Genomic DNA, 21,595 nt, shown 5'->3' with positions numbered 1-21,595 from the left:
AAAAAAAAAAAAAACACATACACCCGCACACACCTACGTCCTATGCAATGTACTGCACATTTTGAAACACACATTATGACAACTTGATTTATATCCTCTAAAGGTAGCAAAGCCTGAATCTACTTGCAGAGGAATTGACCTTTCCCCAGCAATGCTGGAAGTCATTCCTGACACACTTTCATCCTTCCATGGCATCTGCAATTTCTGAGAATGCAGACGACCGCCTAGTTCCCAAAGGAAAGGGAAATAAGCGGATTCTGGCAAGCAATAGGGTAGACCTGCGATAATACCTGGGAGGGGAGGTTGCTGTTCAAGTCTATTGGGCAAATGGAAACAAAGAATTTCCAAGGGGAGGGTGAAGATGGTACATAAGAGGATGCAAAAATTATTAGATAATACATAGTTGCACAGACAACATGCATGCATCACCAAGATGACTGGGCGACACTCGATTTTCTGTCACAGCCAAGGTGAGGTCAGTTGATGCTCCTGGTCATTCTAAGACAAGGTGTGGAGAAGTGGGAAATACACTGCTGGTGTTTTCTATTGACAATGCAACCTGCCCTATCTTTGTCATGAAGCAGATCAAAATTGCTTCTCCAAGATTGATGAGCACACTGGAGATCTTTGAACTAACAGAATAAAGTGAGTGTGAACAGTCTAAACAGTCCAATTCATGAGATAATAAAGTAAAATCCCCCAGTGAGGAGAGAATGTAGTAAAAAAAAGTCCCCAGGTGCACCACCATACAGTAGGGAATTCAAATGATCCACCAATTATGCCTTCTTGTTTTGTTATTTTATAAATAATCTAGTCTTTAAAAGGAAATAAAAGTTTAGAACGTTCTACATTTAGTTCCCACATCCCACCAGCAAAGCTATACACATAGATGCTACACCATCCCTGCTAGAGCACTGGTCCCACCAAAAATGCTTGAGACCAGACTGAATGAAACACATAGGACACATAGTGCAGACAGGGTTAAAGAAGTTGATTTATTTAGAATGCATCTTACTGAACAGTTAAAGTTTTTATTGCTGATTAAGACTGGTAATGTTTATTCATTTTAAGTATTTATTATTATATAAAAATTTAAGGCCTGACTTGAAGAACAGCATCATCCCAGACTGTGATTTTGCAGGCACAAATAATGGCAGATACAAGTGATATAGTTTATATATTTAATTGCTTGATTTTCAGGCACCACCAGGTAGCCAGATGTATAAATTACATGTATTTCACCTGCAAAACTGTGGATGGTTCTTAAAAAAAGACAGTTACTTACCTTTTTGTAATTGCTGTTCTTCGAGATGTGTTTTTCACATCCAGTCCAATCAGGTGTGTGCGTGTTGCGTGCACGGTCATCGGAAACTTCTTCCCTCAGCAGCTCCCATTGGGTCGGCTAGCGAACCCCCTGGAGTGACGCCATCATGGCACTCAATATATGACCCTGCCGACCCAACCCTGCTTCAGTTCCTTCTTGCCAACAGAGGGGAAAGGGGGGGTGGGTATTGGAATGGACGAGAACACCACATCTCGAAGAACAACAGTTACAAGAAGGTGAGTAACTCTTTTTTCTTCTTTGAGTGTTTGTTCATGTTGATTCCCAAGCTCTCCCATGGGGGTGGGGTTGGAGTTAAGAAACACTGATTGGAGAACTGCTCTGCCGAAAGCTGTGTTGTTTCTAGAATGCTGAATGATGGCATAGTAGGTGGTAAACATGTACCCCGAGAACCAGGTTGCTGTTCTGCAGATCTCCTGGATGGGCACCTGGGCCAGGAAAGTGACAAACAAGGTTTGAGCTCATATCGAATGGGCCGTAATAGCCAGGGCTGGGAAGTTGGTGAGGTCATAACAGGTACGGATGCAGTCCGTGATCCAGGAAGAAATGCGTTGTGAGGAGACCAGAAGCCCCTTCATCCGGTCTGTCACTGCTACAAACAGTTGGTTTGACTTTCCAAAAGGCTTTGTGCACTCAGTGTAGAATGCTAGCGCTCTCTGCACATCTAGTGAGTGAAGCATCTGCTCTTGTGCAAGAAAACTGGTAGAAAAATGGCAAAGAGTCCGGTATAAGGTGCCACAGGACTCTGCCATTTTTACAGATCCAGACTAACATGGCTACCCCCTCTGATACTTGGTAGAAAAATGTCTTGGCCAATGTGGAATTGGGATACCACCTTGGGCAGGAAGGCTGGGTGCAGCCTGAGCTGTATTTTGTCTTTGTGGAAGACTGTAGGGGGGCGGAGGTTAACGCTTTTAACTCTGACATCCTCCTGGCTGACCAGGAATGCTATCTTCCATGAGAGATACAGAAGGAAGCATGTAGCCAGTGGCTCAAATGGGGCCCCCATAAGCCTAGCTAGGACCAGATTGAGGTCCCAAGCAGGTGGATGGAACTGTGGATATAGCCATTCCATGCCCTTAAGGAAACGGCCCACCATAGGGTTGGCAAATACCGAATGACCTAACTCTCCCAGATGGAAAACTGAGATGGCAGCGAGGTGTACTTTGATGGATGATCCGGCCAAACCTTGCTGCTTCAGATGCAGTAGATACTCCAGGATGAATAGTATAGATGCCTGAAGCGGAGGTATGCGACTATGCTCACACCAGCACAAGAACCTTTTCTACTTAGCTAGATAAGTGGCCCTGGTGGAAGGTTTCCTGCTACCAAGCAGCGATTCTGTGCATTGGAGCTCCATTGGGTTTAGCCATGAAGCTTCCAAACCATGAGATGTGGGGACTGGAGGTCCGGTTGAAGTGGGTAGCTGTGATCCTTTGTGATCAGATCAGGGAGGAGTGGGCAGCTCGATCGGGGGTGTCCACTGACAGCTCCAGAAGCGTGGTATGCCAATGTTGGTGTGGCCACGCAGGGGCCAGCAGAATTACCTCCTCCTCTCTGCTGATCTTGAGTAGTACCTTGTGGACGAGTGGTATTGGAGGGAAGGCATACAGTAGACTGTTCCCCCAGGATAGCATGAACACGTCTGAGACAGAGCCCAGATTATGCTTTTGGAAAGAGCAAAAATGTTGGACACTTCCTGTTGCTCCTGGCGGCTAATAGGTCTACCCGGGGAAACCCCCACCTTTGGAAGATGGAATGTATGACATCTGGCCGGATGGACCACTCATGGTTGCAAAACAATCTGCTGAGATGGTCCGCAAGCTTGTTCCATACTCCCGGGAGATAGGACGCCTCCAGGTGAATGGAGCAGGCTATACAAAAATCCCACAGCTGGAGAGCCTCCAGACAGAGAAGGGAAGAATGGGCTCCACCCTGCTTGTTTATGGTGGTGGTGTCAGTCAGCACCGCCATGCACTGACTTGTAATCTGGTATGGAATGTCTAGCAGGCTAGTCTCACCACTCCAAGATCCTTTATGTGGAGGTTCAACAAGGACAAGTGCAGAATCCTGCTCTTAGGACAGAAGAATCCCAGGCACTGCTACCGACTAGGGACTGAGTGGCTAGGCAGCAGTTCTCCAGAAAAGGACCTAGGGGTTACAGTGAACGAGAAGCCGGATATGAGTCAACAGTGTGCCCTTAAAAAGAACAGGAGTACTTGTGGCACCTTAGAGACTCAATTGTTGTTGCCAAGAAGGCTAACGGCATTTTGGGCTGTAAAAGTATGAGCATTGCCAGCAGATCGAGGGCCGTGATCGTTCCCATCAATTCGGTATTGGTGAGGCCTCATCTGGAGTACTGTGTCCAGTTTTGGGCCCCACATTACAAGAAGGATGTGGAAAAATTGGAAAGAGTCCAGTAGAGGGCCACAAAAATGATTAGTGGACTGAAGCACATGACTTAGGGGAACTGGGCTTATTTAGTCTGCAGAAGAATGGGGGGGGATTTGATAGCTGCTTTCAAGTACCTGAAAGGAGGTTCCAAAGAGGATGGATCTACACTGTTCTGTAGTACCAGACGACAGGACAAGGAGTAATGGTCTCAAGTTGCAGTGGGGGACGTTTAGGTTGGATATTAGGAAAAACTTTTCACTAGGATGGTGGTGAAGCACTGGAATGGGTTACCTAGGGAGGTGGTGGAATCTCCTTCCTTAGAGGTTTTTAAGGTCAGGCTTGACAAAGCCCTAGTTGGGATGATTTAGTTGGGGATTGGTCCTGATTTGAGCAGCAGGTTGGATTAGATGACCTCCTGAGGTCTCTTCCAACCCTGATATTCTATGATTCTATGGAGCGGGATCTCGGACTGCGACCACCTGTCCTGAGTCTGTAGGTCTCCTAAGTGGGCCCCCCCAACCCAGATCTGACGCGTCCATTACTAAGGACTATGGACGGTTGAGGGGTGCTGAATGGGACTCCTTTGCAGACCATGTGAGGGTCCAACCAGCAGCATAGGGTATTTAAGACTCGTGCCAGTACAGTTACTACCGAGTCAACTGTCTCAACCTGGGTGATAAGATGAGGCAAGCCATGGGGGTTGGACTAGATGACCTTCTGGGGTCCCTTCCAACCCTGATATTCTATGCCTGGAGTGATCTGAGCCTCAGCCTGGCATACCTGACCACATAGGTGCATGCCACCATGTGTCCAAGACGACTGAGGCATGTCCTCATGGTTATGGTGAGGGATCATCTGAGAGTCTGAATGATGTCTGACAGTGTTTGGAATCTGGACTCTGGTAGCATGGCTCTTGCCTGAACTGGGTCCAGCACCGCCTCAATGAACCCTATTTGCTGGGTGGGTGACAATGTCGGCTTGTCCACATTAAGGAGGAGACCTAGTCTCTGGAAGGCATCTCTGACTAACCAGACCTGGGACTCCACCTGCTCCCTGGAGCACCACCGCAGTAGCCAGTCATCGAGGTAGGGATACACCTGCACCTGCCTCTTGCAGAGAAAGGCCATGATCACAGACATGCACTTGGTGAACACCCTAGGGGCTGTTTATAACCTGAATGGGAGCAGTGTGAACTGATAGTGTATGCAGTGGATAACAAACCTCAGGAAACATCTGTGGGCTGGCCAAATGGCTATGTGAAAGTATGTTTCTTTCATGTCAAAGGCAGCATACACTAGTCCCCCGGATCCAGGGAAGGGATAATTGCGCTCAGGGAGACCATGTGGAACTTCAACTTTATCATGAACAGGTTGAGTCCTCGCAGATTTAAGATGGGTCTGAGACACCCCCCCCCCTTTTGCCTTGGGGATGAGGAAATAATGTGAACAGAATCCCTTGTCCCATAGCTCCTGAGGAACCTCCTTCACTGTCCCTATGGCAAGGAGAAATTGCACCTCCTGGATAAGGAGTTGCTTGTGAGAGGGGTCCCTGAAGAGGGACGGGGAAGGGGGGTGGGAGGGAGGGGAGGAGCAGAATTGGAGAAAATATTCCATTTCTACTGTGCGAAGAACGCAGCAGTCCGATGTTATACAAGACCATGCATGGTAGAAGTGGGATAGATGGTTCAGAAAGTGGAGAGAAGGATCTGGGATAGTGGCTGCTATGCCGTCCTTGGGCGTCCCTTCAAAATCCTTGCTTGGATCCCAAAGATGGCTTGGTCGGGCCCTGCCCCTGGCCTGAGGGAGGGTTAGAAGGTCTATGCCTATTGTTCCTGCCTCTACAGCAGTAAGTATCTTGTCTTGGGCATGGCTGGTATTACCTCTGCTGCTGTTGGGGTTGAGGCTTGAAGGGCTTTCTCTGGGTAACAGGAGTGTGCATCCCCAGAGATTTCATAGTTGCCCTCAAGTCTTTTAGGCTGTGAAGCCTTGAGTCTGTTTGATCCAAAAACAGCCCTGCGTCCTCAGAAGGAAGGTCCTACAGGGTGTGCTGAACTTCCAGGGGAAGCCCGGAAGCTTGGAGCCATGCAGTTCTCCTCATGACCACCCTAGAGGAGATGCTACATGCTGCAGAGTCAGTCAAGTGGAGGGAGGCCTGCAGAGGTGTCCTGGCCACTGCCTCCTCCTCCTCGACCAGAGGTGAGAACTTCACCTTCAACTCAGTGGGGAGCAACTCCTTGTATTTGGACAGAGTCCCAAGAGTTAAAATTATATCTACTGAGGATAGCTTGTTGGTTGGCTAGCCTCAGTTGTAGGCCCCCCACAGCATAAACTTTCCTGCCAAAGAGGTCTGTACATTTGGCCTCTTTAGCCTTGGATGCCAGCGCCTGTTGCCCTTGGAACTCCTTCTCATTCACCGCCAAGATCACCAGGGAGCAAGGGTGCAGGTGGGAGAATAAAAACTTGTATCCCTTGGAGGGAACAAAATATTTCTCTCCACATCCTTGGCGGTGGGCGGAATGGAGGCTGGAGTCTGACACAGAGTATTATAGCTGTTGTGAATAATTTTAATGACTGGCAACGCCACCCTGGAAGGACCTTCTGGGGAGAGAATGTCCACCATCAGGTCCTCTAACTCAATGATTTCCTCCCCCTATAGGCCCATGTTACAGGCAATGTGGTGGAGCAGGTCCTGGTGTGCCCTGTGGTCAATAGGCAGATGACCTGAAGCTGACACTCCTGCCACAGTCTCATCAGGTGAGGATGAGGAAGAAGCAAGTGGAGATACAGGGTCCTCGTGGGTCTCTATGTGCCCACGTTGCCCCTGGGTTGCATTGGACTTCTCCATTGGTTCAACACAGTCAGATCTGACCTGGGCTATGGGTGGGTCTAGAACATACTACCCTGTAGTATGAGGAAGCAGTCTGGATAGAAAGAAAAGGAGTACCCGTGGCACCTTAGAGACTAACAAATTTGTTAGTCTCTAAGGTGCCACGGGTACTCCTTTTCTTTTTGCGAATACAGACTAACACGGCTGCTACTCTGAAGTCTGGATAGAGTCGCCTCTGTAACCCAAGGTGCAGGTCCATCCATTGGTAACCGGGAAGGATGATGTCCCAATGCCACCAACCTAGAAACTCTTGAAGGAGTGCCCTGGGCCTGATGGAAAGTCCACAGCGTCCAGAAGGGCCATTGCATGGTGGATGGCCACTGTGGCTGCCAGGCCGACTGTGCGTGTCTCTGGCGCTTATCCGACCTATGTTTACTGTACCACGAGTAATAGGAGTCTGCCTCAGAGTCAGAGGATCCCAAGGGCGATGACCACGGTGGTGCCGACGATCCCTGAGCCCGCGGTCAGTGCCGAGAGGAGGAAGCCGGGGATCGGAGCTGCGACAATCATGTTGAGAATCAGTGCTGGCAGTCCCATTACCGAGACCGGTGCCACATGTATGTTGCTGAAGAATGGCTGTTGTGCTCTGGTGCTGTGTCTTGGTGCCAGCCCAGCAAGGGTGTTCGTGATCGGTGCCAAAAACCTCAGGGCCGAAGACACAAATTGTTGAACTCCCGGCACCAGGCAATCTTGTACCAAGGCCAGTGCCGGGCAGTGCTGCGGCAATGGAGACTGGGAACAGTGCCGGTCTGGCAACAAGGAGAGCCTTATCATCACGGGCTTGCCTCTAAATGGCATCTGTCTAGGCGGTACCAGAGGCGTCTCTCTAATAGCAAGGGGCTGAGATGCAGTAATTTCTATAAGCTCTTTGGCACCCTCGAAACTGTCCAGGGTGGAAGGGGGCTCCAACGCCTTGACCAAGCACTGCCCTGCCAGAGAGTCACTGAGTGCCAAGCTCAATGGTGCCACCTGGTGCGCTGGAGTCAACAGCACAAGGTCTTGCTGCTTGGAAGTTGAGTCCTTCCTCTGGGGCAGCAAAGTCTCCCCTGATGGTCTCTATCTCTGAGGAGAGCGCCCTCTGTCCACCGCCTTATGGCGCTTGTGGGCCAGGGGAGATGTTGACTGGTGCTGGGGCGCTGCTCCTTGCTGTCGTGCTGGGGATCTTCGTTACCAAGGGTGTCTCACACCGTAGTCCTTCCTCAGTACTGATTTGTGGACCGATGCCAGAGCACTCTGCACCAAGCTTGGGCTGGGGCTTGGCACTCAGGTGCCGCTGGACGGAGTGTGGCTTCCATTAACAGCTGCTTCAAACAGAAGTCGCATTCCTTTCTAGTTCTGGGCTTGAAAGCCTTACAAATCTTGCAGTGCTCAGACTGATGTGCCTCCCCTCGACACCTCAGGCATGAGTCATGGGGATCGCTATTGGGCATAGACTTTCTGCATACACCCCAAGATTTAAATTCTTAGGCTTGAGGTATGCCCTGAAGCCCAAGGTGGGATGAGCAGAGAAAGTATAGACTTGGTGAGTGGGATCAAACTACAAATAACAATTAACTACTAAACAAGAAGAGGGTAGGACTAGGTAATAGGCTAAGGGCACACTTGCAAGCAAAATGTAGTTCCAGTGCTGCCACAGATGGTAAGAAGGAACTGAAAGGGGATCGGGTCAGCAGGGTCATATATTGAGCACCATGAAGGCACCACTCCAGGAGTCTCCCTAGCCGACCTGACAGGAGCTGCTGAGGGAAAAACATTTCTGATGACCATGCATGCACGTGCACCCTGTTTAGCATTGACGTGAACAAGCACTCGAAGAATAAAATTAGGCCTGTGTTTTCTGTATTATCTGCTGTGACGGGGCAAGGCCAGATGGCTATAGAAAAGTAGTGGAAGACAGATATCTTAGCTCCAGGCTAAACAAATCCCTAGTACCAGGTTAAGTGAAATGGAAGCTGCTCCAGGTCAAGACAGACACCTGGGGCCAATTAAGAACTTTCCAGAAGACAGGGAGAATGCAAGGTTGATTGGGACACCTGAAGTCAATCGGGGGCTGGTTGAAACTAGTTAAAAGCCTCCCAGTCAGTCAGGTGGGTGTGCATGTCACGAGCTGTGGGAAGAAGTTGCGCTGTTGGAGAGGCTGCATAGTACACACCATATCAGGCCCTGAGGTAAGGGTGAAGTGGAGCTTGAAGAAGTGAGGGCTGCTGTGGGGGAAGTAGCCCAGGGAATTGTACATGTCATGTTTCTAAAAGGTCAGCTACCACAGCTGATACTATTAGGGTCCCTGGGCTGGAGCCCGGAGTAGACGGTGGGTCCGGGCTCGCCTCCCCCGCGCACCTTTGCCTCCTGTTTAATCACTGAGACTGGGAGACAACAGAGAGTGTGCAAGGAAGGACAACTTCTCACCTCCCTCGCTGGCTTATGATGAAAATAGCTCAGTAGACTGTGACCCTTGTCTCTAGAGAAAAAAGGGTTACATGGAGGGTCACAGTGAGCCTCTGAGGCTAGCGAAATCCACCAGGAAACGCGGGACACATGGAGGCAAGGACAGAGCTTTGTCACAACTGGTGTCAGGAGTGGGACTTCGTTCACAGCGTGGCAGAAGAAGAGGTTTAAAAAAAAAAGTGCACTGGGGTTTTAGATTTTTTTTTTTGTTTTGATTTTTCTTTGCTTGCTTTATACCATAATGGAGGAGGTGGTAAGAGCTCTGGTACAAGCCACGGCAGCCCAGCAGGAGGCCACCCAGGTTCAGGCAATGCCACAACAGGAGTCTATGTGGCTACAGCAGGAAACCAATCAATTATTGATGAGCCAGGCGACCCAAGATCATGCCCTCTTGAGAGAGGTGGTGGACCAGCTGAAGATTCTCACCACCCAGGCCCGGGGGTCCAACGGGACGCGAACCCTGAGGGCCACTGGTTGCCTGCCAAAGATGACATCAGGAGATGATGTAGAGGCATATCTCCTCTCATTCGAAAGGACTGCTCAGCGTGAGGCGTGGCCCCAGGAGCTGTGGGCTAGCATTCTTGCCCCTTTTTTGTGTAGAGAGGCCCAGAAGGCCTACTTTGATTTGCTTGCCACAGATGCCACTGACTATATACCTGTCTGAAGGCAGAGATCCTAGCACAATCAGGGGTAACGGCAGCGGTAAGGGCCCAGAAGTTCTATGAGTGGAAATACCAGGAGAACAAACCCCCGAGGTCCCAGCTATTCGACCTCATACATCTCGCACGGAAGTGGTTACAGCCCAAGGTGTGCAGGCCAGAGGAGATTTTGGAGACCCTGGTCATAGACCATTACGTGCAGGGACTGCCACCAGATCTCCGCAATGGGAGGCCAGAACGATCCGTCCACGTACGATGAGATGATCACACTGGTAGAAAAAGACTGATGACAGCCAGGGAAATGACCCGACTACCCAAGTAAGGCCCCTTTCAAAGCAAGCACCCGAGCCCAACCCTGGAAGGTTGGGCAGCCAAACCCCCGGGGAGTCCTAGGTGGAAGAAGGGGGGCGGGCCGAAAACCAGCGGGGATCCCAGAAGGAAGGGATTGGCCTGAGTGGGGGGAACCCCGGGACTAAACCCCCTAACCCCCAGGATAGGAGAGTGATTAAAAGCAATTATAGATGTTATGCATGTGGGGAGTGGGGACACATAGCAGCACAGTGTCCCAGCACCGAGGATCCTATGCAATGTAATTTGGGGGATTGGGAGGTCCCATGCTCCCTTATCCACCTCGCGAGGGTCGCATTAGCCCTGCATAATTACACCAGGCCAGTGAGGATAAATGGAGCAGAGACTACAGTGCTTGAGGACTCTGGGAGTGCTATCACCCTCATATCGGGTAAGCTAGTAAAAAATAGTCAGTTGCTACAAGCCAAACGCATAGCAGTGACGTACGTGCATGGGGCCGTGAGCCATTACCCCACCATCCCAGTGGAAATAGGGGTTCAGGGAAACTCCATTGAGGTGACCATTGGCCTAGTTCCTAAACTCCCATATCTTGTAGTCATTGGGAGGGACTATCCAGGTTTGATAATTTACTCCCCCCGGAGAGGCTGGAGGAGGTGGGGACCCTAAGGACAGCAACTCGTCACCGGAGGAATGTCAACCCCTGATGTTCGCTGAGATTTCTCAGGATCTGTTCTCAGCACCCCAAAAGACCTGGAAGACAAAAAAAAAAAAAAAAAAGAGAGGAAGGCCGCGAAGGCTTTGGGAACCCGGATCCTGACCCAGGGCCAGAAGACTTCCCTAGTAGGCAGATGGACGTCAGCAGCCAACAGAGAAATTTCCACCACAGAAGGTGAGCCAGAAGCTGCCCCCAGCCATGATGGCGGCGAGCCATTGGAAGAAGCAGAAGCCAGCCCCTGGGAGCTTGGGCAGGTTAGTCCCGGGAGAGAGACGTTTGGGCAGGACCAGGCGGAGGACCCCAGATATGATAACGCCAGGAAAGAGGTGGCCAAGATCGATGGGATACCCATGGATGGGAAGGTACAGGGTCCCGGACCTTACTTTATAGTGAAGAAAGATCTCCTGTACCGCGTGGTGCAAATGTGGGAGCAAGAGATACAATAACTTCTGGTGCCACGAAAACATCAAAAAGCCATATTGATCTCGCCCAGAGTCACCTGTTTGGAGGACACCTAGGGGTAGAAAAAACCCAGGCATGGATCCTGCGGAGGTTCTTCTGGCCAGGAGTACATGAAGATGTCCGGCGATACTGCACCTCTTGTCCGGAGTGTCAGTTACATAGCCCTCGCCCGCACTTGTGGGCTCCTTTGATACCTCTTCCAATAATAGAGGTTCCTTTCGAACAGATAGCCATGGATCTGGTAGGGCCCCTGGAGAAGACAGCTCGGGGCCACCAACATGTGCTTGTTGTACTGGACTATGCAACCCGGTACCTGGAAGCTGTTCCCCTGCGCAACACAGCTTCCAAGACGATAGCTAAGGAGCTAGTACAGATCTTTCCCCAGGTTGGGCTACCCAAGGAGATATTGACTGATCAAGGGACACCTTTCATGTCCAAGTTGATGAAAGATCTCTGTTCACTGCTCCATGTACAAGCCCTACGGACCTCTGTATACCACCCGCAAACAGATGGCCTTGTGGAAAGGTTCAATAGGACCCTCAAGGTCATGATTATGTAAGGTTATGCATTTAGGGATTAATAACAAGAATTTTAGTTATAATTTGGGGACGCATCAATTAGAAGTAACGGAAGAGGAGAAGGACCTTGGACTATTGGTTGATCATAGGATGACTATGAGCTGCCAATGTGATATGGCTAATGCGGTTTTGGGATGCATCAGGAGAGGCATTTCCAGTAGGGATAAGGAGGTTTTAGTACCGTTATACAAGGCACTGGTGAGACCTCACCTAGAATACTGTGTGCAGTTCTGGTCTCCCATGTTTAAAAAGGATGAATTCAAGCTGGAGCAGGTACAGAGAAGGGCTACTAGGATGATCCGAGGAATGGAAAACTTGTCTTATGAAAGGAGACTTAAGGAGCTTGGCTTGTTTAGCCTAACTAAAAGAAGGTTGAGGGGAGATACGATTGCTCTCTATAAATATATCAGAGGGATAAATACAGGAGAGGGAGAGGAATTATTTCAGCTCAGCACCAATGTGGACACAAGAACAAATGGGTATAAACTGGCAACCCAGAAGTTTAGACTTGAAATCAGACGAAGGTTTTTAACCAGAGAAGTGAAGTTTTGCAATAGCCTTCCAAGCGAAGCAGTGGGGGCAAAGATCTATCTGGTTTTAAGATTCTACTTGATAAGTTTATGGAGGAGATGGTATGATGGGGTAATGGGATTTTGGTAAGTAATTGATCTTTAAATATTCAGGGTAAATAGGCCAAATCCCCTGAGATGGGATATTAGATGGATGGGATCTGAGTTACCCAGGAAAGAATTTTCTGTAGTATCTGGCTGGTGAATCTTGCCCATATGCTCAGGGTTTAGCTGATTGTCATATTTGGGGTTGGGAAGGAATTTTCCTCCAGGGCAGATTGGAGAGGCCATGGAGGTTTTTCGCCTTCCTCTGTAGCATGGGACATGGTTGACTTGAGGGAGGCTTCTCTGCTCCTTGAAGTCTTTGAACCATGATTTAAGGACTTCAATAGCTCAGACATGGGTGAGGTTTTTCATAGGAGTGGGTGGGTGAGATTCTGTGACCTGCGCTGTGCAGGAGGTCAGACTAGATGATCAGAATGGTCCCTTCTGACCTTTGTATCTATGAATCTATGATCAGGAAAGTGGTGAGCCGGGAAGGCAAAGACGGGGATACCCTATTGCCTTACCTCATGTTCGCCAACCGGGAGGTTCCACAAGCCTCCACGGGTTTCTCTCCATTCGAACTACTATATGGGCGCCACCCTCGGGGCATATCGGATATAGCCAGAGAAGCCTGGGAAGAGGAGTCAAATCCCGGAAGGAACATAGTTGAGCATGAAATGCAGATGAGAGATCGGATAGCCCGAGTTACGCCCATTGTACGGGAACACTTGGAGAGAGCACAGGAGACCCAACGAACCCATTATAATCACCAAGCGAAGCTTCGACGGTTCCAACCAGGGGATTGGGTGATGGTACTGGTGCCCACAGCAGAAAGTAAACTGTTGACCCAGTGGCAGGGACTATAGCAAATAATCAAAGCCGTGGGAGAGGTGAACTATAAGGTGTGGCAGCCAGGCTGCCGGAAATCGGAGCAAATTTACCACATCAATCTTCTAAATCCTTGGCATGATTGAGAGGCATGGTTAGTCATGCTGGAGACCCTTCCCCAGGAGGATAACTTACGCGAGCACGTGAGGATTTCATCCGACTTGACGCCGATTCAAAAGATGGAGGCAGCTGACATGATTAATCGCAACAGAGATGCGTTCTCTACAAAGCCAAGGCAGACGACTGAGACCTATCACCATATCTGCACGATCCCTGGAGCCAAGGTAACATTGAGACCCAACCGAACCCCAGCAGCCAAAAAGAGAGGAAATCAAGCCCAAAATAAAGAAAATGTTAGAATTAGGGGTTATTGAAGAATCTTACAGTCAGTGGTCCAGTCCAATTGTCCTAGTGCCTAAACCTGACGGTACCATGAGATTCTGTAATGACTTTCGCCGATTGAATGAAATATCCCAGTTTGATGCATACCCCATACCACGCATCGATGAACTGGCTGACCAACTGGGTAGTGCCCAATTCTTGACTACACTGGATCTGACAAAAGGGTACTGGCAGATTCCTCTGACCAAAGAAGCTAAAGAAAAGACAGCATTCTCCACCCTGGAGGGGCTATTCCAGTACACCGTCCTCTCTTTTCGGTTACATGGGGCCCCAGCCACATTGCAGAGCCTCATGGATAAGCTGCTGCACCCCCATACTAGTTATGCAGCTGCATACCTAGGATGTCATCATCCATACGCCAGACTGGGGAACCCACTTGGAGAAAGTTGAGGCAGTACTGCGCACCTTAAGGTACGCTGGCCTCACTGCTAATCTCGCTAAATGCGCCATAGGGCTAGCAGAGGCTAGGTATCTGGGATATATTGTGGGAAGGGGCATAGTGAAGCCCCAAACGAATAAGTTAGAGGCACTTCAAAACTGGCACTGGCCGACCAGAAAGAAGCAGGTCTGTGCTTTCCTAGGCGTGGTAGGCTACTACCGACGGTTTATTCCCCACTTCACCACTAGGGCAAGTCCCCTAACAGACCTGGTGAAGGCCCGAGGTCCAGACATGGTAAAGTGAACCGATGCAGCAGAGGGGCATTTACAGACCTTCGGATGGTCCTCTGTAATGACCCTGTACTCATAGCCCCAGACTTTAACAGGGAATTTATTTTACAAACAGACGTTTCGAGGTGGGGTTGGGAACAGTTCTGTCGCAAAAAGTGGGAGAAGAGGAACACCCGATCCTCTACCTAAGCAGAAAGCTTCTCCCAAGAGAACAGAAATACGCAGTAGTCGAGAGAGAATGCCTTGCTGTCAAGTGGGCTGTGGAGACACTGCGTTATTACCTCTTAGGCTGGCGATTTATTCTTGTAACGGACCATGCACCCCTCCAGTGGATGCAACGGAATAAGGAAAAGAATGCAAGGGTCACCAGATAGTTCTTATCCCTCCAACCATTCCAGTTCCGCATACAGCACAGGGCTGGATGCCACCATGGCAACGCTGATGGTCTCTCACGAGCATACTGCCTGGCATCCCAAGTTGCCCAAAAGTAGTCCTTTTGGAATTCGGGAAGTGGGCGGGCGAAGCCTAGAAGGGAGACCCACAGGACCTAGATTCCAATTAATTTCGGGGGACAACTAATGAAATAACAGGTACAGGGGTGTGGTCAAAGGGTCAAATGAAGAGAACTGTATGGGGACACCGAGCAGAGAACCGGTATGATCAGACAGCGCCCAATGCTCCTCAAAAGCGTCAAGGGAGTCAGAGGACGCCGCCCAGAGGAACTCTGCCCGGATAGGTGAACGGACCGAGGATCGGAAATAGGCCCCACAGTCACAGAAGACTCCATCGGCCAACCTCCTCACTCTGGTTTTATAGATGGCCATTTTAGCTAAGGCCAGGAGGAGGCTCATGAGGAGATCCCGTGATTTTGTGGGGCCACAGATAAGGAGCGCATAAATAAGAAGGTGAGGGGAAAAGTGCAACCAAAAGCGTAATAAGATATTGGTGAGGAGCCGGAATAGGAGCTGCAGCCTGGCACACTCCAGGTATATATGTGGCAAGGTTTCCTTCACACTGCAAAAGGGGCAGGTGTCTGGGATTGAGGTGAACCGCGCCAAGTACACGCCCATGCTCACAGCTTTGTGAAGGAGCCGCCAACTAACATCACCGGCGGGCCTTGGGACTAAGGTGGAATATAGGCTGGCCCACTGGGGCTCCTCACCCTCCAAAGGTGGCAGAAGGTCCCGCCATTTTGTATCAGGGCGGGACATGAGGGTGAGGACGTGAAGGGTGTCGAGCATGAGCATGTAGAGATGTTTTCTTGGCGCGGTTTGAAAGCAGACCGGCTGCATCTCGTGCAGCCGGCTTCCAGTGAAGGGGTGAGGGGGTCGGTTGGGTCCACGGGGCAGGGGTTCAATTAAAAGGTCCAGCGGGCCTGGGGTAGGAGGTGGGCGGGGTGTGCCCTCGTGCAGGATCCGGTCGAGATAAACCCGAGCAGCGGGCGGCAGAGCGGCCTTCACCTCCTGAAGTATGCGCCAGCGAGTACAAGGTCTGGAGAGCCCCATGCGCTGAGCGAGCGTCAGGGGATCCAGCCAGTCTCCCTGGTTATAGTCCAGGAAGTCTCCGACTCTTGTGACTCCTGCCAGGACCAACCTCTGGCGCACCGAGCGGGACTCAGCCACCTGCACACGGAGCTGGGGGTTGTGTAGCAGGGGCTCCGCGAGGAGATCTGCCCCCTTGGTGGCCGCCACGGACCCTGAGATGGGATATTAGATGGATGGGATCTGAGTTACCCAGAAAAGAATTTTCTGTAGTATCTGGCTGGTGAATCTTGCCCATATGCTCAGGGTTTAGCTGATTGCCATATTTGGGGTTGGGAAGGAATTTTCCTCCAGGGCAGATTGGAGAGGCCATGGAGGTTTTTCGCCTTCCTCTGTAACATGGGGCATGGTTGACTTGAGGGAGGCTTCTCTGCTCCTTGAAGTCTTTAAACCACGATTTGAGGACTTCAATAGCTCAAACATAGGTGAGGTTTTTCGTAGGAGTGGGTGGGTGAGATTCTGTGGCCTGCGCTGTACAGGAGGTTGGACTAGATGATCAGAATGATCCCTTCTGACCTTAGTATCTATGAATCTATGGTCGTTGAAAAGAGTTTCCATGCCCAGAGGAGGTCCTAGTACAAGACCCGCAGCCCAGAGAGGTCTCGCGGAAGACCTCTCAGATGGAGATAAAGGAGCTGCCGGTCGTATTGGAGCCCTTGGAAGTGGCGCAGGAAGGCGTGTGCCAGTATCCTCCACGCCGGACTACCTTCACCATAAAGGAACCTCTGCAGGGCCTGGAGATGGAAGACATGGACCTGTGTAAGTGGACATTTCAGGCCCTGCCCTCCCTCCTCCAGAGGTAGATGGAGAACCCCTGCAGGGACCCAGTGCAGTCCTGACCAAAAGAACTCCAGAATCGATGTCCGGAGGTTGGCAAGGAAACCCGGGGCCGGGACCAGGGTGTTGAGCCAGAACCAGAGCATGGACAAGACTAGTTGATTAAGCACCAGCGCTCTCCCTCGAAGGGAGAGGCACCGGAGTAGTCCTGTCTATTTTCGGAGCCGCTCTATCACCCCGCCCTCTAAATTCTGCCAGTTCTCCAGCGGAGAGGGATGCATGGCAGAAAGGTAAATGCCAAGATAGAGCAGCGGACCCGTGCTCCACCGAATAGCCTGAAGCGCGGGTGGGAGGGAGCTTGCCTGCCGCCAGTCCCCTACCACCAAGCCAGAGCTCTTGACCCAGTTGACCCGCGCGGAGGAGGCTGCCGAATAGATGGCCTGGCAAGTCTCCAGCCGCGCCACGTTGCCCGGGTCCTGGACCATGAGGAGCACGTCATAGCGTACGCCGATAGAACCAGACGCAGCTCCGGCTCCCGCAGCACCAACCCTGTCAACCTCCTTCAGAGGAGACAGAGGAAGGGCTCGATCGCCAGAGGGTACAGCTAGCCCGAGAAGGGGCACCCCTGCCGTACTCCTCGCCCGAAGCTGACCAGTTCGGTCAGGGTCCAGTTGAGCCTGACCAAACACTCTGCGGAGGCGTACAGCACCCGGAGAAAACCCACAAACTGGGGTCCGAAGCCAAACGCTTGCAGAGTGCTCAGGAGATACCCGTGATCCACCCTGTCGAATACCTTCTCCTGATCCAGGGACAAGAGGGCGAACGACAGACCATCCCTACACCCAAGTTCCAAAACGTCCCGGACCAGATATAGGTTGTCGAAGATGCTGCGACCCGGGACGGTGTAGGTCTGGTCTGAGTGGACCATGTCCGACAGCACGGACACTAGCCGCAGCGAGATGGCTTTTGCCACGACTTTGTAGTCTGTGCTGAGGAGCGAGACAGGATGCTATTTTCGTAAATCGCGGAGGTCCCCCTTCTTCGGCAATAAGGCCAGCATGGCTCACCTGCACGAAAGAGAGAGGACCCCGCTCTGCAAAGACTCGGCCCAGACGGTGGCTAGGTCTGGGCCCAGGACGTCCCAGAACACGCGGTAGAACCCGTCCATGCCCGGAGATTTATTGGTGGGCATGCGACGGAGGGCTTCCGAGAACTCGGCCAGAGTGAGAGGCAGCTCTAGCCGGTCTCGGTCACCCACGCTGACCGTCGGGAGCTCCTCCCAGAGCACTCTGCAAGCGTTAGGATTGATCGGATCCGGGGAGAAAAGGCTTGCGTAGAAGGCTCTCGCCCTCCCGCACATCTCCACCGGATCCGTGAGGGGGGTGCCATCTTCTGCCAGTAGGTAGATGATACGTTTTTTAGTCCCCCTCTTTTTCTCCGGGGCGTAGAAGAAGTGGGAGCCGCGATCCATCTCCCGAAGGAGACGGATGCAGGATCGAACAAAAGCACCCCGGGCCCTATGGTCCTCGAGGGTCCGGAGCTCCTCCCGGCACGCTCTGCAGAGGGGCGGATCCTCAGGGTTGGCGGCCAGACGCCTCTCCAGCTCTAAGACCTCCCGTTCCAACTGCTCTATCGCCGCATCCCTCCGTCGACTGGCGCCCCGGGTGTAGTCACGGCAGAAGAGCCGGGCGCTCACCTTCCCTAGGTCCCACCACCGCTGCGCCAAGGGAAAGGCACGTCGCTGCCCTCGCCAGGCCAGCCAGAACTCCCGGAAGGACGCCATGAAGCCCGCTTCCTCCAGCGAGCTGTTGTTAAAATGCCAATAGGCCGGCCCCGGCCTCTCCACGCAGAGGGAGGCTGTCACGGTGGCTATTTGATGGTCAGAAAATGGGGCCGGCCGGATGCTGGAGAAGTGGGCTCGTGAAAAATGGAAGCGTGATAAATAAATGCGGTCCAACTGGGAGTGGCGCAACTGATGGGCCTCCACCCGGACAAAGGTGAACATGGAAGTGTCATGCGGGTGGTGGTCGCGCCAGACGTCCACCAGGGAGTGGTGTTCGACTATCTCCTGGAGGACGGCGGCCCCGCTCCTCAAGGGTGATGTTAAAATCCCCTCCCAGGACCAAGCACTCATGATGATCCAAGATGCCAAGGAAGGCGACGCCTGCCGATAGAATTGCAGCCGCTCCGGATTCGCTGCCGGGCATAGATGTTGATGAGATTGACTACAAGCCCCTCCATGCAGACCTGGAGGTGCAGCAGGTGGCCCGGCACAGCCTGGGCGACCCCCAGCACCTCAGGCCGTAGGTCAGGGGAAGAACAGGGTCACCACTCCAGCCATATGAACTGTGAGATGGCTAAAGTAGACCCTGTCCCCCCAATCCAGCCACCAGCTGTCTTCGGCGGTCGGATCCCTATGGGTCTCCTGCAGGAAAACCACAGAGTACCCCCCCCCCGAAGGAAGGAGAGCACCTTGGACCTGTGGAGACCCATCCTACAGCCACGGGCGTTCAATGTTGTGATGGTAAGAGGCGTCATGAGGAGGGTTGGGAGGGGATCCTCGCCGGCAGGGATGCTCACGGCTCCTGACGGGCCGCACAGCAGCCTGTGACCTACCGCGTAGGTAAGTAAGAAGTCACGGAAGAGGCGGACCCGCCGATAGGCCGCGGCGCCCTGCCTCCCTGTCCTTTTACCCTCCTCCATGAGGGCCCTTGCGGCCCGGAGGATTTGATTAAAGTCCCCCCATCGCTGGAGAGCGAGCTGTACTTTGTTGCGGGAGCCACGGACGTCTTCTAAAAACTCCCACAACTCTTCTCGCAGTGGGGGGGTGGGGTTACGGTCTCCTGGTTACTCCCTGACGGGGCCCTTGGTACAGCCCTGTGGCCCGCCGAGACGGGCAGACAGGGTGCAAACCCTCGACGGGGCTCCTGATGGGTTGGCGTCACTAGGCCTGCCTGGAACCCTGGGTCGATAGGGGGCGGCAGCGGGAGGATAGCAGCCCCTAGTGAGTCGGGACGGGTAAACACAAAGGCCGCTCCCTGGGAGTCATCTGTTGGAAAAGGGAAGGAGACAGCCCCAGGGGCAGCAATAACATCTCGGCAGGTGGACAGGATGGAGGCAGGGGCAGGGTTAGAGGCGAGAATCTTGGCGGGGAGAGGGGTCTCCGTGATGCCGGGCGCAAGCTCTATGGTGGATTTGGCAGCCACGGCATCAGGAGGTGGACTCTCTTCTGTAGGGCCTTCTCCCAGGAAGGAAGTCGAATGCTCCTCACCAACGAGGGGTGCCCCTGGTGGCTCAGGTCCCGGCTGCGTGGCACTGGCCGTCATCTCAACAGGCTCGGTGGCTCTCAGCGGGTTGCCATCTGCAGCTGGGTTGATGGAGGAGTCCAGGGGCTCCTCCGAGGTGGGAGCAGAAGCAAATGTTAGGGGGAGGGAACATGGGGAAAGGGTGGCTGGAGTGAAGTCGCCCAGATCGAGGCCCGCTGGCATAGGGTCGTCCTCCCCCTGGGTGACCGGGGTCAGACACAGGGCCTCGATCTCCTCATATATAGACGGGAAATCATTTTCAGCCACCCCGGGATTCTCCACGCCAGCACCTGATGCGACGGTTGCCTCGGGGCACACTGAGGTTTCAGATGGCGCCTCGGGGGCCTTGGAGGGGAGGGACTCCAGTGGAGGGGAGATAGTGCTTTCCAGTGCTGCCACGTCTTCCCCAGCCGGCACTGGTGGATGGAACGCACCGTGGGTAGAGTGGAAGGCTCGGCATCGGTGCCCCCCTTCCTGGTCTTCCGGGGGGCCTCCGCATCAGATGGAAGGAGCGGAGCTCGAGCCTTCCGCTTGCCCCGCTTCCCCTGGACTAGAGCCCAGCCCTCCATGGCATCATCTGGGGGCTGGCTAGCAGGGGTCATGTCAGGGGGCAGAGGCGATGGCTCAGGGACTAGAGGGGATAATGGTGGGGCAGCACAAGGGAGGGAAGATTTCCCCTTGGGGCGGGCCCTCTCCCATGCCTGGTGGTGTCCCTGCCGCACCCTCCTCCACAGGCCCCGCCAGATTGCAAGTAGCGCGGGCGGGGCTCTCCTGCTCTTCTGGGCATAGTTGGGGAGGTGCCCCTTGGGCCCAAGCAGGAGCAATGGTGGACTGGGAAGGAGGAGGGATGGTTTTGGGCACCGGGCAGCCAGGGGCGCCGGCGATGACAGAGCCGGTGCCCTGCCGGGGCTCGGGGGTCCCGGATGCCCCTACTTGCCGGGCCAAGGGGCAGTCACTCCGGACGTGCCCCATCGCCCGGCAGAGGTAGCACCGAGCCTCCCCCGTGGAATAATGTACCCAGTAATGGGCCCCCTGGTAGGGGACTAGGAAAGACCCCTCCAGCGCCACCCCGTCACGCGCCGCCAGCAGCAGTTGAAGCTGCACTTGCCGGCGGAATGAGAGGACGTGACGGAGGGCGGGGTCTTTGCAGCCCAACGGGAAAGGGCTGATGACAGAGATGGGCTTCCCCAAGGTAGAAAGGGCGGCTGACAGGGCGGCATTGGGGAGAAAGGGAGGGACGGAGGTCAGGACCAGGCGGACGCCCAGGTCCTCTAGTGGCTCTAAGGGGACAAAGTCGCCCCCTACTGCCAGGCCCTTCTCCACTGCCTCCTGGGCGGCGGCCTCCGATGTTAAGAAGATGACGACCTTGCCATACCTTTTGGAGGCCGCCACAATGGCCGTGGGCCCCACTACCCTCGCCAACGCCCACACACAAGTCTCCACGTGGAGCGAGGCGGGCACCAGGAGGCAACGGACGCCGTGCTTCCTGGTTATGGTGGGAAAGGGGCCCCGGCCGCTATAGATGGTAGTGGAGGCGGTGGGCAGGAGAGATGACGAAGCGGCAAGCAGGGGGGCTGCCGCCACCTGGGCGTACGCCCTGGGGGCCGGG

At 53.1% G+C, this 21,595-nt stretch overlaps 1 protein-coding gene across 3 annotated transcripts in view; it reads right to left on the bottom strand.

The window, feature by feature from the left end:
- The window catches only part of CRAMP1 (cramped chromatin regulator homolog 1), a 135,300-nt gene that overhangs the window by 86,537 nt on the left and 27,168 nt on the right, over window positions 1-21,595 (bottom strand). The window lies entirely within an intron of this gene.

This window comes from Dermochelys coriacea, chromosome 10, assembly GCF_009764565.3.
Source record: "Dermochelys coriacea isolate rDerCor1 chromosome 10, rDerCor1.pri.v4, whole genome shotgun sequence".
Lineage (NCBI taxonomy): Eukaryota > Metazoa > Chordata > Testudines > Dermochelyidae > Dermochelys > Dermochelys coriacea.
This window is presented reverse-complemented; position numbering and strand designations above follow the sequence as displayed.